The 17297-nt window shown below is 37.8% G+C and overlaps 2 pseudogenes; both read right to left on the reverse strand.

The window, feature by feature from the left end:
• Positions 1–1177: 1177 nt before the first annotated feature.
• On the reverse strand, positions 1178–1296 carry LOC150097988 (U2 spliceosomal RNA; annotated as a pseudogene).
• Positions 1297–16352: 15056 nt separating this feature from the next.
• Positions 16353–16512, reverse strand: LOC150097989 (U2 spliceosomal RNA; annotated as a pseudogene).
• Positions 16513–17297: the final 785 nt, after the last annotated feature.

The raw sequence follows: 17297 nt of genomic DNA on the forward strand, positions 1-17297 counted from the left end.
AGCCCTGGATATAGACGAGGAGGCAGCTTCGGCGTTCTATATAGTTCTCTGCAAACTAGACATGGCCAAGGGAAGTGAGGTGGCGAAAAGAATCATAACAGCCCACAACAAAAGAAAGGAACATCTCCATCTCTACTTCAGCTTCTTCTACGTTATCTGAGTTGGCGATGTCTATATTGGCAGTGGTAGCTTCACTTTCGTCCGTGGGAGTTACTATGATGGTTTCTGCATTGTCAGTCTCTTCTGTTGGGATCGTATTGCTGGTTTCTGTAATTCTGGTAGGTTTCCCTCCCTTACGGGACCTTTTCGTTGTCTTAGACATGGCAGCATGATCAGGAGTGGCTTCAAGAGGCGGAAATTTTTCCTGTGTTGCAACCTTTTCATTACTTGGTTTTGTTGCTGATGTGATTGCGACACCCATCCTCTCTGCAAGGATTCTGGATGGGCAGGTGTCGACTTTGTGGTCAGTGACCCCACATTTCAGGCAAGCTGCCTCACATCTTTCCTGGTTGTGGCCTGTTTTTAGGCAATTTCTGCACTTTATTCGAGGGCAGTCTGCCCCAAGATGATTGAAGGCGCCACATCTAAAGCATTGTTTTTTGACGCCTGGGTAATTTACCATTACCTGGGCAGATCCTATGAGTACAAAGTTAGGAACTTCTGTCCTCATTTCAAGAGAGATGGTTACCTCCCCTGACTTCCACTCAGGATTGTCGACGTCATTATGGACTTGGAATTCCCTTACAACGCCCCACTTCGAGAATATGCTGCGGATGATGTCGTTCTCAGCGTATTCTAATGGGAATCTTGGATCTTCAGGGTTCTTAGTATGCTTTCAACCATGAAGGGAGATACTTTCGTTTTCCCTCAGTCAAAACCTTGTAGTAGCTTTACTCTGGTCTCCATGTTTTTGGTAACCACCTGGTATCTTCCTCCCCCATAGGGGGGTAAATCCAAAGATGTTTCCTGCACCCACACAGTTTATAATTGCTTTTGCCATCACCCTTGCCGGTATTGTGGCGTCAACCTCAATTCCGAGGGTACTCACACGTGGCAGAATGGAGGGCATGATCAGATTGGGGGGGGGGGGCTAACTATTCCCACCACCAAGTGTTTTCTATTGCCCCAGTCCGGGGTTTACTCTATCTGTGCTGGTCAGTTAATATCGCGAACGCCGGTGGAGTCCGTATTCGATGTTAACTTTGCAACACAGATACTACGTTTTGCTCTTAGCCTGATAAGGTTGTAAGAACAGAAACTACACACTTGATCTTAGCCAAAAGGCCGAGAAGTCAATGAAAATCAGACTAAATTAATTCGTCTATTATATTATACTGACAGAGCTACGCAGACTCTCAAGATATATATATTTTGTGAGTTCAACGTATCTCATCATTGGCCTGTGGAGTAAGATAGGCTGAGATTCAGCAGATAGTCGTAGAGGAAATAAAGATAGAGTACATAGTAGTAGAGTAAATAAAAGAGGCCTCAGCTGACCTGTTTTAGCTGTTGACCCCGCAGGGGTGCTTCTAAAACGGTCGTTGATTTTTCACTTTTAAAAGGAAAAATCCTGAAAAGGAAAAAAAAGGAGAGACTAAGCAAATTTAACAAGTGTAAATAAATCTAAAGACTATGTGGAAGACAATTCTGTAGAGGAATGAGTTTGCCGAGCAAACCCAGAACAGTAATACCAGGAAAAGAAGGGAGATGACCTGCCCGGAAGACCCCGCCCTGAAAAGGGCTCGGGACCACCTCGATGTTGGCCTTTGCAGTCCGGGTTTGTTCAGGTCAACCCCAACCTGGGGACAGAAAAACTTTCAACTGCGAAAAACGCTGATCAGGAAGGAAAATCGAGATAGCGTCAACACCTACAACTTGAAGGTGTTATAGGAGCAGACACAACCGGATTCCCCCCCTGTGTGATCTGGCAGATGGTTGGTGGGTCGCACCATCTCCTCAGGAACCGCTCTTCTCCCCGTAAGTACCTTTCCTGCTCCAGGAAGCGGCGGAGGTAGGCTGAGAGACAGTTCTTAACACGGAGATAGATGCGATCCTCCTCGTTAAGAAGGTGTTTTTTCCTGATTTTCCAAATGTGATGTTTAATCACATTTATTAGGAAAATCAGGTATTTCTTGTTTTTGGTTACTGGGGGAGGAAACTGTAGCAAGACTACTTCGGCGAATGTGAGCACTGGGATCGCAAGCACCTCAGCCAGTCTGTGCCAAACACGCTGTGCTGGCGGGCAGTGAAAGAAGAGGTGCCCTACGGTTTCTATCGCACCGCAGACGTCGCAGAAGGGGTTGCACGGTCGAGAGTTGTAGGCTGATTTTACCAGTTTCACCGGGAATCTGCCGTAGGCGATTCTCCAGGCTAAGTCCCGGTGAAGGTTTGTGCCCAGATCGAGCTTTTCCCAGTCAAAGTTGTCAAAATTTTTCCAGTACAGCTTGTTTGGGCTGAGCTGAAGCACTCGAACTCCATCAGTTGCCATTTATTGAAAAGTTTCATATTGTGTAGTACCACTCTGGCACCGTCTCCGCACATGGTCCGGCGTGGCCAGTGGTCCCGAAGTAGGGTAGGAAAAATCCTAAGAAGTATTTAATCAGATTGCCGGAAGGGTGATTTGATGCCAGTGCTTTCCGTATGATCTGAGCAGTGTTGGTTAGGTGGCAGTATTTGAGGTTTGGCAGGGCGAATCCCCCTTGTGTGGGGGGAAGATGGAGAAAGGTCCTGCGCACCTCGTGCCTCCTGTTGTTCCAGAAAAAATCAGTGACATGTTTGTGAATGGCGTTGTCTTGTATGTTTGTGAGGTTAATGGTGTGCAGTAACATCGGTTTTAGGACTGTTTTGATAACTGTTGCTCTACCTTGAAATGATAGGTAGTTTGGACTGAAGGGTTTGAGTTTTTCGCGACACATTTCTATTAAGTGTTGTGTTTGCAACACTGGGGTCTCTAGGAAGGGAATTCCTAGTATTGTTAATGGGCCGGTTGTGGGTTTCAGACCATACGGAAGACTGGCAAGGCCGAATTTCTCATAAATTTTGATTTTTGTTTTTTCGGGATTAGTGTGAAGACCACTGAGCATGCTGAACTCTCGCAGTATGCCGAAGAAGATGTAAATCGAGTCGGAATCCCGAGGGATTCCGACGATGTCATCGGCATATACGACAGTTTTGCTCTGTTTGGAGCCTAAGGGCAGCGGTATTCCTCTTACTGCGCGCGTCTCATCAATTTTTTTTAGAAGAGGCTCTAGTACTAAAGAGAAAAGAAGGGGCTTAGGGGGCTGCCTTGCCGAACCCCTCTGCGTATGGGAATGGGTTCTGAAGGAAACCCATTAATTGCAATGTGCGTTGTTGTTTTACCGTACATGCTTTTGATTGCTTCCCTTACGCAGGCCGCCACTCCGACTTTCTCTAAGATATAGTGCAGGAAGTTGTGCTTTGCACTATCGAACGCTTTTTCTAAGTCTACTGATACGAGTGCAAGTGGGAGTTCCTTGTTCATCACAAATGCTCTATCATACTTATACCGACAACAATAATAATTTGTGAGTTCAACAAATCTTCATCATCGGCCTGTAGAGTAAGATAGGCTGAGAGTCAGCAGATAGTAGGAGAGGAAATAAAGATAGAGTGCATAGTGGTAGAGTAGGTTAAAGAGGCCTCAGTTGACCTGTTTTAGGCTGTTTGCCCCCCCAGGGGCAAACAGCTAAAACAGGGGAGTTTCTAAAACGGTCGTTGATTTTTCACTTTACAAAAAAGGAAAAATCCTAAAAAGGAAACATGTAACAAAACAAACAACAAAAAAGTACACAGAAAAGCAAAATTTGAAAGTTAAACTTAGAAGTGGAGGAAGGATCTGGCCCGAGTGATGCAGCTCACAAGGAACTGCACCGCCTCGCTGTAAACCTTCGCCGCTCGGGTTCTCAGGACCTCCCCCACCTGTGATAGCTGAAACCAATGAAGCTGTGTACAGAAACCCCACAAGGTGGTTACTGTGTCTTTCTTTTGTTGTGGGCAGTTATTATTCTTTTGGCCACCTCACTTCCCTTGGCCATGTCTAGTTTGCAGAGAGCTATGAAGAACGCCGAAGCTGCCTCCTCATCTAAATCCTGGGATACCTCTACTTGCTCAGGGGTGATTTTGCTGATGTCATCAACGAAAATGTCACCCCATTTTGCGCTGACGATGTCAGATCCATGTTCCCCTGTGAGGAGGAGTTCAGGTTCTCCTATTTTTTTCATCGCTTCTTTGAATTTTTCCGCCATCCCTGGGATACCTCTGATGAGATGGCTGAGAGTCTCCCCTGCTTTCGCGTGAGGGACTTCTGGGTGGGCGGTCTCAGATACGTTTGCTGTTTTGGGCGTTACCAACTCTTCTTCCTGTGGGCTTAATGGCCGTTTGGAGGTGTTGGTGTTCACCTCCATCTTTCCTTCTTCCCTGTCTATGTCTGTATTAGTATCTATATTGGTATTGATGGTTTCAATAGCGACTGTTTCTTCTTGTTGGATTTTACTGCTTGTGGAAGTTTTTTTCCCCTTACGGTTTTTCTTAGACGTGGAGGTGTGGATTTCTGTTATATCAGGAGCAGCCTCGAAAGGAGGAGAAGCTTCCTGTGCTGTGTCATTTCCATTGCTTGGTGGAGTTGCTGGCGTGATTCCATCACCCATCCTCTCAGCAAGGGTTCTGGATGGGCAAGTGTCCACTTTGTGGTCAATGACCCCACATTTCAGGCAAGCTGACTCACAGTTTTCTTGGTTGTGGCCTGCTTTGAGGCAGTTTTTACATTTCACTCTAGGACAGTCCGCCCCAAGGTGAGTGAAGGCACCACATCTAAAACATTGTTTTTTTACACCAGGGTAGTTTATCATTACTCTGGCGGATCCAATAATAATGAAGTTGGGAACGGGCGTTTTCATCTCGAGGGAGATGTGGACTTCACCCGACTTCCATTTGGGGTTTTCTGCGTCATTTAGGACTTCCACCTTGTGTACAGCGCCCCATTTCCCGAATATTTCGTGGATGATCTTTACATCGGTTTCAATATATTCTAAAGGGAATCTGGGGATTCTAAGTAGTTTGGTAATGCTCCCTACCAAAAATGGAACTATTGTTTTTCCATTACACTCGAATCCTGCAAGTAGTTTGTCTCTTGCTTGTTCACTCCTTACTACTACTTGGAAGCGGTCACCACCAAAGGGAGTAAAACCAAAAACCTGCTCAGCGCCGACGCTTTCGATGAGGGCTTTGGCCAAACATCGAGGTCGTAGGTCAGCTTCAACTTCGATTCCAAGGGTCCGCGTACGCGGCAAAGCCATGGCTGGTGAGGGGGGGGGGGGGGATAAGCTATTCCCACCACCGAGTGTGTTATTCTTGCCCCCAGTTCGGGGTTTATTCTGTATCTGCTGCTGTAGTTGATTATCAAGTGCCTCTATGAGACGCTTTGTCGATAATAACTGAGATAATATATATATATATATATATATATATATATACTACAATTTGCGCTTAGCTAAACAATTTGCTAATCACCTATGAGAAAAGTTCACAAAAATGAACGCTAACCATACTACAGAAATGATCCTGTGAAGCACAGTTCTTTTAAGTATTAAGTAAGAAAAGTGTGACTTTTCTTACTCTTTCATTTCTCCTAGAACTTCATTGGCTAAGGCATTGCTATCCATTACTGCCATCCATGTTTCATTGTTTATGAAAACGATTCGGTGAAGAATGATCTTAACACATCCTTTATAGTCCTTATAAGGACTGGCTTAAAGGGGGAAGCAAGAATGCTTTTCATATTCCCCGTTATCTGTAGAGGACAGTGTAGGGATAAGGTGTTATTGAGCTATTAATTAAAGCTCTGATCATGGCAGGAGGGTAACAGCAATAGCCGAGCCTCAGTTAGAACTTCATTGGCTACAGCATTGCTATCCATTACCCTCCAAGGGTGTTCAACAAACAGATATATTTAATTTACGTTGTAAAACTTATAGTGTATAAATTATTGTTTAATTTAGAGTTAGCATTACAGTTGAAATTGTTTTTTATAATCAGAATTATGTTTATAAAAAATAAGTAACACAAAAATTAACATTTTACTAAAACAACGTTATATTGTTGTGTGCGCCATTTATTTTTATTTTGTGAAATTAATATCATTAAAGGCTGTTTTAATATTTTAAATAAAGTTTTAAATTAAAGTTTTAATTAAAGTTTTAAACCACAAATACTGTTTTGCTATTTGGCTGTGATATTGACGTCGCTATTACTTTCTAAGTAATTTTTTAACATTTCACTTCGTGTTATTAGTTGAAGTAGAAGCTACCTCGATATTTGTTATCTCTTCATTTATTATCTAACACGAAAAAACTGCATGTATTTATGTGCTATATTTAAAGTGAATACACAGTGTGCTGCATTTTAAATAAATAAAACAAAATATAATGAATCTCTTCAATTTTCAAACGGTACGTAAGTAAATACCCTGTGAAATAATGATAAAATCATTATCTTAAAATATTCTTTAATATATAAAAATATTGTATAAACTTTTATTATGTTATCTTACATTTTCCCAGGGGGCACTCATCGGCGAGTACGAGATAGCAAAGTAGAGATACTTGATCTAGACTGGATGTTAATTCCCTACAATAAACACTTGGTATATTATATCTGTAGACTGGTTTCTAGTCCAGTGTTTTTCTGACTGCCAGTCGAGACACGTTAGTAGGCCGTGAAATCATTTTAGCGGGTCGCGACCAGCAGTTTTTATTATTTTTTTTTTATAATAAAATATAACAGAAAATGTCAGAGTGGATCTCTCAGATTTCGTAGTTTTAACATATTCATAGCGGGCTTACCTTAGCATTTTCAAGGGAAACACGGTATGTGTTTCCCTTGAAAAACATTCCATGTTTCCCTTGGAAAAAACTTGCTTGACGGTGCATTATGTCCCTACCACGTTGAGCAGGCGATTTTTACAAAGTTTTAAATATATAAGGCACGCTAACATCCCTTCAGAATTAATAAAATACTCAGGAAACATAACTAAGTCATACCTTTTCAAGATCATAAAGGATGTTTATGAAACGGGGATCATCCCCAAAGATTTTACACAATGCTCTATCATACCCATTCCTAAAGTAAATAATGCAAACAAGTGTGAAAATCATCGAACAATAAGCTTAATATCACATGCTTCGAAAATACTACTCAAAATTATACAAAAAAGACTAACAAAGTAGGTTGAAGAATAGGTTGGCAATGACCAGTTTGGATTCAGGGAACAAGAGAAGCAATCCTAGCTCTAAGAACAGTTATTGAAAGAAGATTGGAGAAGAATCAAAATACTCTGATAGTCTTTCTTGACTTGGAGAAAGCCTTCGATAGTATTGACTGGAATCAAAAAATGTTTCACCTCCTAAAAACAATAAAGGTAGATTGGAGAGATAGAAGGCTCATATTTAATTTTTACAAGCATCAAAGCTCTAATAGAAGCAGCCAGCAATACAATAAAAACCGCAATAGCAAAAATACGTAGAGGTGTAAGATAGGGGTGCTCTCTTTCACCCATATTGTTTAATCTGTACATTGAAGATGTAATAAATAAATTGATAGAAATAATAGAAACAGGAATTAAGATAAATGGAATTGATGTTAACTGGCTACGGTTTGCGGATGATAAAGCAATTATAGCTGATAACGAAAACAAACAGAAAACCACCCTAACAAAGATGGAAGAAATCTTCACACAGTACAGCCTAAAAATTAATTATAAGAAAACAAAATTATTAATTACAAGTAAAGCAAATCCAATGAAAATAAACCTGGAAATAAATAATAATCTAATACAACAGGTATCCTTTTTTATATATCTTGGCAGTCTTATCACAGAAGATGGAATAAACCAATCAGATATTAAAGCACGAATAATCCTAGCCAAAAAAGCATTCTACAACAGAATAAATATTTTTACCAGTAAAGGACTTAGCATCTAGATAAAAAAAAAAAAAAGGGTAGTGAAAACATACATATGGAGCATTGCATTATATAGTTTTGAGGCCTGGACTCTAACAAAACAAGACATCAAAAAATTGGAGGCATTTGAACTTTGTTGCTGGAGAAAGATGATGAAAATTAGTTGGACAGAAAGGAAAAGTAATGAAAAAGTTCTAAACATGGTTCATGAAGAGGGGTCATTAATAAAACACATCAATAAGAGAAGAAAAAGCCTAATTGGACACCATTTGAGGCATGGGGGACTGATTACAGAAATAATAGAGGGGGACTGTAGAAGGAAAGAGGCCACGAGGCAGACCAAGAATTTCATATATAAACAACATAATGATGCTAACTGGCACTAAGAGTTATGAAGAGATAAAAAGAAGGTCACAAGACAGGATGTTGTGAGTGCTGCTATATTTATCAATCTCCGGATTGATGCACCAAAGAAGAGAGAAGGCATGCTAGTTTGAATGTTTTCGATTAAATTTGAATTGGAAAATTAGTGTTGTCTTAATGCTAAAGCATATAGTGTCTGTGAGAGTATTTAGTAAACAATATACAATAAAGCAAAGCTTGTTTTTCTTGCATTTATAGCAGGTGTTTGTTGGGAGGGAGGGTGAGAATGTTTATCACTATATTATATATGTGCATTTTTTTATTCGTTTTTTGAAATAATAGGCGTAATGGGTAAAACTAAAACTCTTTATTCCTATGAATAAAATGAATCCGTCTGTTTTGTGACAAGCACATTTATGGCATTAAATAAAATATTTCCTGTTCGTTTTAGTATTGTTTATTTTTTGAGGGGGGGGGTTTCTATGCTGTATTTAAATGTTAATAAAATTCATGTTTGATTTTAACTTTCTTACGTTTTCTTTTTTTACGTTTTAACTAACTTACATTTTCGTTATTACTTTCGTATATGTAGTAACGACACGTATTGTTTTGTGAAACTTTTGTTTCAGTTTAATGAGCATATACACACACTAGAGGTAGTGGCAACACTGAGGCAACTCGTGGCGCAAGCTACAGTCACTTCGTCGCTTGACAAAAAAATCAGTTAAATATCTTTGTGGCCGATGCGACTCGTATGAGATATTCAACTGATAAGAACAGATGCTGCAGTTTCTGCTTCTCAGCCAATTGGCTTAGGTCAAAGTACAATATAATCTGTTCTTATCAGGATGATAAAACTCTCCCCCCCCCCATCAAGATATTAAATTGATTTTTGTACAGCTCCCGTGAGTTGCCTGGTATATTAAACTTCACTCCCCCTCGGGCTATCGTTTCTCAGCTATTTGGCAAGAAAATCACTTTGTCATTTGCACTTTGTATAGGTATAAATAAGAAACAGATAAACTTACAAGTATATAAAATAGGAACATATTAAACATTATTGAGTAAATAAATAAGTAAATAAATATTTAAACAGAAAGAAAACTCACTTAGTGAATTGAACTTTTCTAGTTTTCATTAATGAAAATTCTCGAATCATCTCATGTATATCAAGTTGATCCAAAATATCTGACTCTATTGATACAATGGCAAGATTTGAAAGTCTGTCTTGTACCATTGTGGAGCGCAAGTAGTTTTTAACAATTTTAAGTTTATAAAAGGACCGTTCCGCAGATGCTACAGATACCGGCAATGACAAAAGAATCCGAAGAGCAATTGTCGAGTTTGGATAAACTGTGATAAGTCGTTTGAATAAATATACTGAATTATCTGATATATATATCGTTTTTAAAATTTGAAATAAATGGTTGACAGTGTAAAATTTCTTCCCATAAATCGTCTGCGCGAATGTCTGAATGATTCTCATGTGTTAATTTTTGTCCTAACTTTTTACAAGATAATAAATATTCTTTATTTTGTGAAGTACTTAACAAATACAAAAACTGATATAAATTCATATGTTCCATAATAAGATAAATCTTTCCTGCAAAGATTCTAATGTTTGATCCATTATGCAGGGAAAAAAATTACTTTAAATGATATTTCAGTATCTACTATATTTTCATTTTTATGTTCGTAATCAAATTGTGTTGTCTTTTTACGTCACCTTAGTGGTCTACTACTACAAATTTTAATGCAATTAATTTTAGCTTTCTACAATTTTTTTGAAAGTTTCATCAGACCTATAATCATTTAAAAATTGATTTAGATCAATTTTTAAATGATTATAGATTACTTAAATATAAAGAGCCAATAGGCTTCATTTCGGCGATATAAAGATTATTTAAATTAAGGGGATATTAAATCCAACATTGTTTTAAAACCGAATAAGAAACTCAAAGATTGGGATCAGAGAGTTTCATGCCGAATATAGTATAGTAAACTATAAAAGTATCGGCGATCACTAGCGTGAGCTAATGAAAGTGACCCTAGTACGTGGTACAATACCGGACAACTCGCAGCAAAGGTGGTAAAGTTCTGATCACTATTCTTAGGTATTTTTCATAATGTAAAAACACATTTCCTAGGAAATGTATGCTGTTATTACATTATCGTGGAAAGTCACTACCCAGACCGGTTTCAGCCTTTTTTGAGGCTTCATCAGTGAGTAGCTAGACCAAATTAATACGTAGACCAAAGTGATCATCAGTGAGTAGCTAGACCAAATTAATGGTATTAATTTGGTCTAGCTACTCACTGATGAAGCCTCAAAAAAGGCTGAAACCGGTCTGGGTAGTGACTTTCCACCATAATGTAATAACAGCATACATTTCCTAGGGAATGTGTTTCCTAGGGTCACTTGCATTAGCTTACGCTAGTGATCGCCGATACTTTTATAGTTTACTATATTCGGCATGAAACTCTCTGATCCCAATCTTTGAGTTTCTTATTCGGTTTTAAAACAACGTGGGATTTAATATCCCCTTAATTTAAATAATGATTATAGATTACTTTAGATGCATCATTCAATGCATGCAAAGTAATTTGGCGATTCATAGATGAAGACTGCAGTGTTTTGCTGACAAAAATCACTTTATTTAAAATATCATACGAAATCTTTGGCGCCTTTACTAACCTGTCGCCTGCGTGCGTCGCACACATTGCACATATGGCCGGCGCGCCGCTGTGGTGAGACAGGGTATGGCTTGGAATACTAGCGCAGCATTGTCCAAAGTGTGGCCGCGGCCCGGTATTTGTCCCCAGAAAATGTGAAAATTCAAATGTAGTATATGAGCTGTTCATAGAGGGAGGGCACTCTACTCTACTCTATTCAGCTACTTGAATCTGTTTCTATATGATATTAGTCAGTGTTTTTCAATCGCGAAAATAAATATCCCGAAAATAAATAAATATCCATAATATCCCGAAAAAAAATAAATATAAATAGACTGCGCAAATGTGTAAGAATTATTTATTTTGAAGTTTAATTATATTCACATACATTAAAAAAAAAACTTTCAGTCTGGCTCTTTGCTTTCTAAACGATATCAGATGTCAACATATACATCCATACATGAATGCCCTGTACGTATTCATGGTGGTCTGCAAAAAATTATACTGAAAAATTTCGTTCCTCAGCTTTGCAAATTTTTGCAAACTCAGTTCCTTGAGTAATCCAGCAATCTAAACACTTCCAGCCAACAGCAATTCCGTGGCCAAGTATAGGCTCAGCTGGCCTAGTAAGCCATGAATGTCTCGGTTTAATGAGACATTCCTCATTTCTGTGGCATTAGAGTTCTCGGCAGATATCAGCTCTGTTCAATTTCCGGCAACTGCAGGAGGGTATTTGTCTTCACCCCTGCAAATTGCATTCAGTACTTATTGAACTTCAGGCCATGAAGGCAACTCGCTATTAGTTCATTAGGTACCATGTTTATAAAAACAATTATTTGTAAATGTAATGTGAAACTAATCAGCGAATCATTGCACCCGATCATAGAAGTAAAATAAAAGAGGCTCCGGTTGTAAAGCAGACGCATAACAACAGTTTTCTATATGATATTAGCGAGTATTTTTCCAACTTTTTTGACCGCGTTCCACAATATCCCGAGAGAAATTAGGAAGTGCAATAAATCGCAGATAAGATGAAGTAAGTAAATTAACGATACTAAGAAATTATATCTTGGTTTAATCTTTTATCCAAGTGTAAGAAACAGAGTTTGAGTCTGAAGTTATTGTCAGGACTGAGGCAATTCGTGGTAAAGGTGGTATGACTTCACATCACTTGCCTTAGTATCCTATACTGCTAAGCACATCTCCTTGCAGACATGTATAATGTCATGCATTATAAGAAGGGTCACTACCCAGACTGGTTTCAACCTTTATTGAGGTCTCCTCAGCGCGATCCAGACCCAGAGGTGATACTAAGTTTCAGGTAATGCAGAAGTCATATTTTCTTATACGTGTTGTCACACTTTATTATTAAATTACTCTGCTTGGAGAAAAGTTGTTGGAGGTTTTTTCACTTGGCTATGCTATAAATTACAGAGATGTAGTAAATTACATGATGTAATAAGATCCAAGCCCTTCGCAGCCGAGGGGAGGGGAGAAGAAAAAAAAGTGTATCTTTGTCCACATATTTATTCTTTGCAGCTTAATATCTGATTGGGAGCCGAATATATTAAACTGACTTTTGGAAGGCGATGAAGTGCTTGGAGCTTGTTACACCTTTGTCACGAATTGCCCATATTGCACTACCTTAGGGTGTGCTCATTACAACCGGAGAGAAACGAAAAACATATGCAAAAACAATACAAAAATAGAAATTGGAGAATATTTTCTTTAATGCCGCGGGTGTGTTTGCCTTAAAACATAGAAAGATTAATTTTTATTCACAGGAATAAACAGATTTTTGCTCACTCAGGCTATGATTTCGGAAGACACGAATGAAAAATGTTCTGTATAGTGATGAATATTCTCTCTCCAACTAATGCAAGGAAAAACAAGTAGCATTATTGTATCACTAAATACAGTACGAACACAATAGAGTCTGTGTACAATATGTAGCGACAATTAGTGAGAAGTGAAGAGAAATGGAATGAAAATTACCCTAAAAAATGAACCCCCCCCCCACTTCAGAACACTATATTAATGCCTACACGCAAGCAAAGCAAAGTTTATATAAATTAAGTGGATATTAAATCCAACATCATTTCATATTGTAGCCCCAAATACAGTACAGTATTTAACTTTTATCCTAACAACCAATTTCGAATTTTTTGTTGCAGAAAATACGTTGTAATTCCGTTTATAAATAGTCAGTAATTGGCGTAAATACCAAACGATTTATCTAAAAAGAAAGTTTCAAAGCAAATAAAGATTTATATACTATGAACTAAGAATTGCATTCAAGATTTTCTATATTAGGACAGTGCACAAATAATAATGTTAAAATTAAAATTTAATCGAAAACATTCAAACTAGCACGAGAGAATAATAAATAGAGAATATGTACAGTATCTCCCCCACCACCACTATCCGCGAGGGTTACCTTCCAAGACACCCCGCGGTACCTGAAACCGATGTTAATACCGAACCCTATATTATACTATGTATTTTCCTATACATACATGTACATACATACCTATGATAAAATTTAATTTATGAATTAGACACAGTAAGAGATTAACAACAATAACTAATAATAAAATAGAATAATTATAACAACATACTGTGTTAACGTTATCTGAATGTGAATAGAATCTTTGCAACTTCAGCACACGTTTTCTTTTTTTTTTTACAAGGCTTCTCTTTGGCATATCCGAATTGTCATCACTACTCTTCTTGCACTTTGGGACAATTATTAAGTGAAATAGGGTTACATGAACACAAGCCCTGCGATACCGCGACAGTCGATCTGCTAACCAAGAACTGCTCAGGTGCGTAGTATAACGTTGGAACGTCCAGCTTTTACCACCTTTGCAACGAGTTGCCCGGTGTTGGACAATCTCTGGGATCAGCCGAACTGTCTATTACTAAAAGAAATAGCCATACGGCTTCATTTCGGCGATGTAAAATTACATACGCAAAGTGGATATTTGATCCAATATTATTTCAAAGTCGAAACTATGAAAAATTCCTAAGTTGACCTGAGAGCTTAGGAGAATACAAAATAATGTTGGCTCTAATATCCACTTTGCCTATGTTATTTTACATCGCCGAATGGCTACTCTATTTCTTTTAGTAATAGCAATTTGGCTGATCCCAGAGATAGTCAACGCTAGGCTTGTTGCAAAGGTGGAGAAAGCCACACGTATTTTGCAGCTTTTCGGAAATCAGGAATATCTGGAATTGCGCGCCGTTCTGAATAGTTCTCGGTTATCAGATCGGCTGTCGCGGTATGCAGAGCTAGTGTTCAAGTAACTCTTATTTTACTTAATATTGGTCCAAAGCGCAAGAGTAGTGATGCGGGCAATTCGGATATGCCAAAGAGAAGCCGTAAAGTTCTTCCTTTTAAGTGAAAAAGGTGAAAGTTCTCGACTTCATAAAATAATAAATAGAGAATAATAATAATAATAATAAACGTATGCTGAGGTTGCTAAAATTCCATTCGCGTTCAGATAACTTTGATTAGAGTATGTTGTTATAATTGTTCTATTTTATTATTAGTCATTGTTGTTAATCTCTTACTGTGCCTAATTTATAAATTAAACTTTATCATAGGTATGTGTGTATAGAAGAAAACATAGTATATATAGGGTTCGGTACTATCCGCGGGGTGTCTTGTAACGTTTCCCCCGCGGATAAGGGGGAGGGGACTGTGTAGACATGACAGCTTGAATGTTTTCGGTTAAATTTTAATTGTAAAATTGGTATTGTCTTACTGATAATAATGTATAGTGTTTGTGGGAAGATAGTGTTTGTGGGAAGAGAGTTGTTTTCATTATACACAGTCGGATATATTCATTCCAGATGTCTCCAATTCACACGAATTTTCGCAAAACAGAGTACTGTACATTGACTCTGATTATGTAAGTACTGTATTTAGTGATACCATAAAGATATTTGTTTTTCTTGTATTTTCAGTTTGTTGTATCTGTTGGGGTGGGGGGGGGGATAGGGCCGTCCTAACAAGTTTGATAGCCCTGGGCTAAAAGAATTTGGCGCGTTAATCACATTGAATTGAGCAATAATAAAATAATACATATAATTTATTAAATAACTTTCATTGCAAAAAAATATATATATATTTTAAAATACAGTAAACCCTCGATTTAACGGACAAAATTTCCGGTTCGTATGTCAAATGTGAAAATTAACACCCTGTTAATTTGAAATGCTTTTAACCAAGATTTGCTTATAATTAAATTAACAGGTTATTTTTTGTTATTAATTTCCTGTTATTTTTAACGAAGTTTGGCGAATAGGCCATCATATGTTGGGAAAACACTGTAGTAATTTAGCCGACATAAATGAGTCACCGCTCATAAAACATGTTCGGTGAATGATTAGGACGTGATCGCACCAATCACGCTGCTATTTGTTCTTTTGTCGCGTGGCGTGACTTTCTGCGGCATTACACAAATTTTCACAAATTTTCGTAATTTTAGCGAGTTAATTATAAAAAGAGCAGAATTCAAAAGTTCAAAAAAAAAAACAAAAAAACTTGATAGCTCTTTTTCAAAGCAGGATTACCTAAACCAAGCACCTCAACATCAAACATTTACTTCACATTAACTTATCTAAAAGTATGAAAATTGTGTTAAAAATTGTGTGTAAAATAATTTTTTTGTTATTACTGTGCTAATATTGATAAAATTGCAGTGTAATGTTACATGATATTTTTATTTTAAAAAATTCGCGATTTAACAGACTTTCGATTTAACGGAAACCCCTTAGCCCCTATTAGTCCGTTAAATCGAAGGTTTACTGTATACATTGCACATTTTTATTTAATTCAAGAATATTTATAATACAATTAAGGTAGTTTATCTATATTTATAAAAATTCACACTAGAAAAAAAGCTACTCGGTTATTAAGCGCCCTTAGATCAATGCTCCCCCCCGGGCTATAGCCTATTTAGTCCAATGGATAAGGAGGTCCTGGGGGGACAGTATACAGGGACATTTTTGTTCATCTTCCGGAAGAATATGTGAAGTGAGCAAAACTCTGGTGAATAAAAATAAATCCTATGTGTTTTATTTTTCCTATGGCAAGCAGATCCGTCGCATTAAATAAAATATTTCCTAATTTCTGTTTTTGTTGTTTGAGTTTTTTATAGTAGGTTGTATTTAAATGTTAATAAAATTCATATTTAATATTAAGTTTCCTGCGTCTTTGTTTTTACTTTATTATATGTGGTAAAGACACGTATTGTTTTGTGAAACTTTTTTTTTTTTGTTTTGTTTCGGTTTAGTTGTTTGGTATATACAGTATATTTCATAGCTCCACCATGGAGACAGCTGATCCTAGAGGTAGTGCAACTCGCGGCAAAGGTGGCTAAAGGTACGCTTCCTCGCTTCCTTCCGAAAATCAATTCAATGTCTTGGATTCCGATAGGGCCCATATCAGATGTTAAACTGATAAGAACAGATATGGAAACATGGAACTTTTTCAAGCCACTTCAGGTCTCCAATAAGCGGGACGATGGTCTCACACCATCACTTTAATTCAAAAATCAAATTATTATGTAATCAGAATCAGGACCGACCATCTCGGGGTTGCAGTGGGTGCTATACGCCACGGTCGAGTGGACACAGTCGGTACACATTTGCGGAAACGTATTATATTTAGAATGTTTTTCTTTTTTTTTGTTTCTTTGTTTTCCTGCGCCAAAATCATTTGCAGGTAAGAGGTTTTACAATACGTTTATTCGAATCCTTTAATTTTTACCTTTGAAAAATATTTTAGGGCCCCAAAAGGTTTCTTGCATCCTGGCGCCTTTATAGAGAAGGCTGGTCCTGATCAGAATTCAAAAAATCAAATTGACATGAAAAATAAATTAATAAAAACTTATGACACTATATCGAACTGTAGTTTGTTACATATTTAAATTTTGAACGATCTGCATATTATGTACAATGTAAAAACTATACATAAAGACAGCTCTTTTCTTCTTTTGAAAAACAATAGGTGCCAGTACTCATTCTCTATCCTAACAAGAAAAGTTAAAAATTAAAAGCATCTCTCATCTGTGTGTCACGTGTCACTGTTAATTAATAAAGGTTCCGCTAAACCGTACCGCTCCCTCCTCCAACTGTGTTATCGAGAGACAAAAACATGGTACTTTTATTTTCTTTTTCAAGCCTCTTCCAGCCTTCTAATAAGTAGGGCAGCGCTGGATTAACAAATTAATTAAGCAAAATAAGCAGGTGCTTGGGCACCATGAGAAGCGGAC

The sequence above is a fragment of the Typopeltis vanoorti genome, chromosome 16, assembly GCF_054136105.1.
Source record: "Typopeltis vanoorti isolate ZY-2024b chromosome 16, IOZ_Tvanoo_1.0, whole genome shotgun sequence".
Taxonomy (NCBI): Eukaryota; Metazoa; Arthropoda; class Arachnida; order Uropygi; family Thelyphonidae; genus Typopeltis; species Typopeltis vanoorti.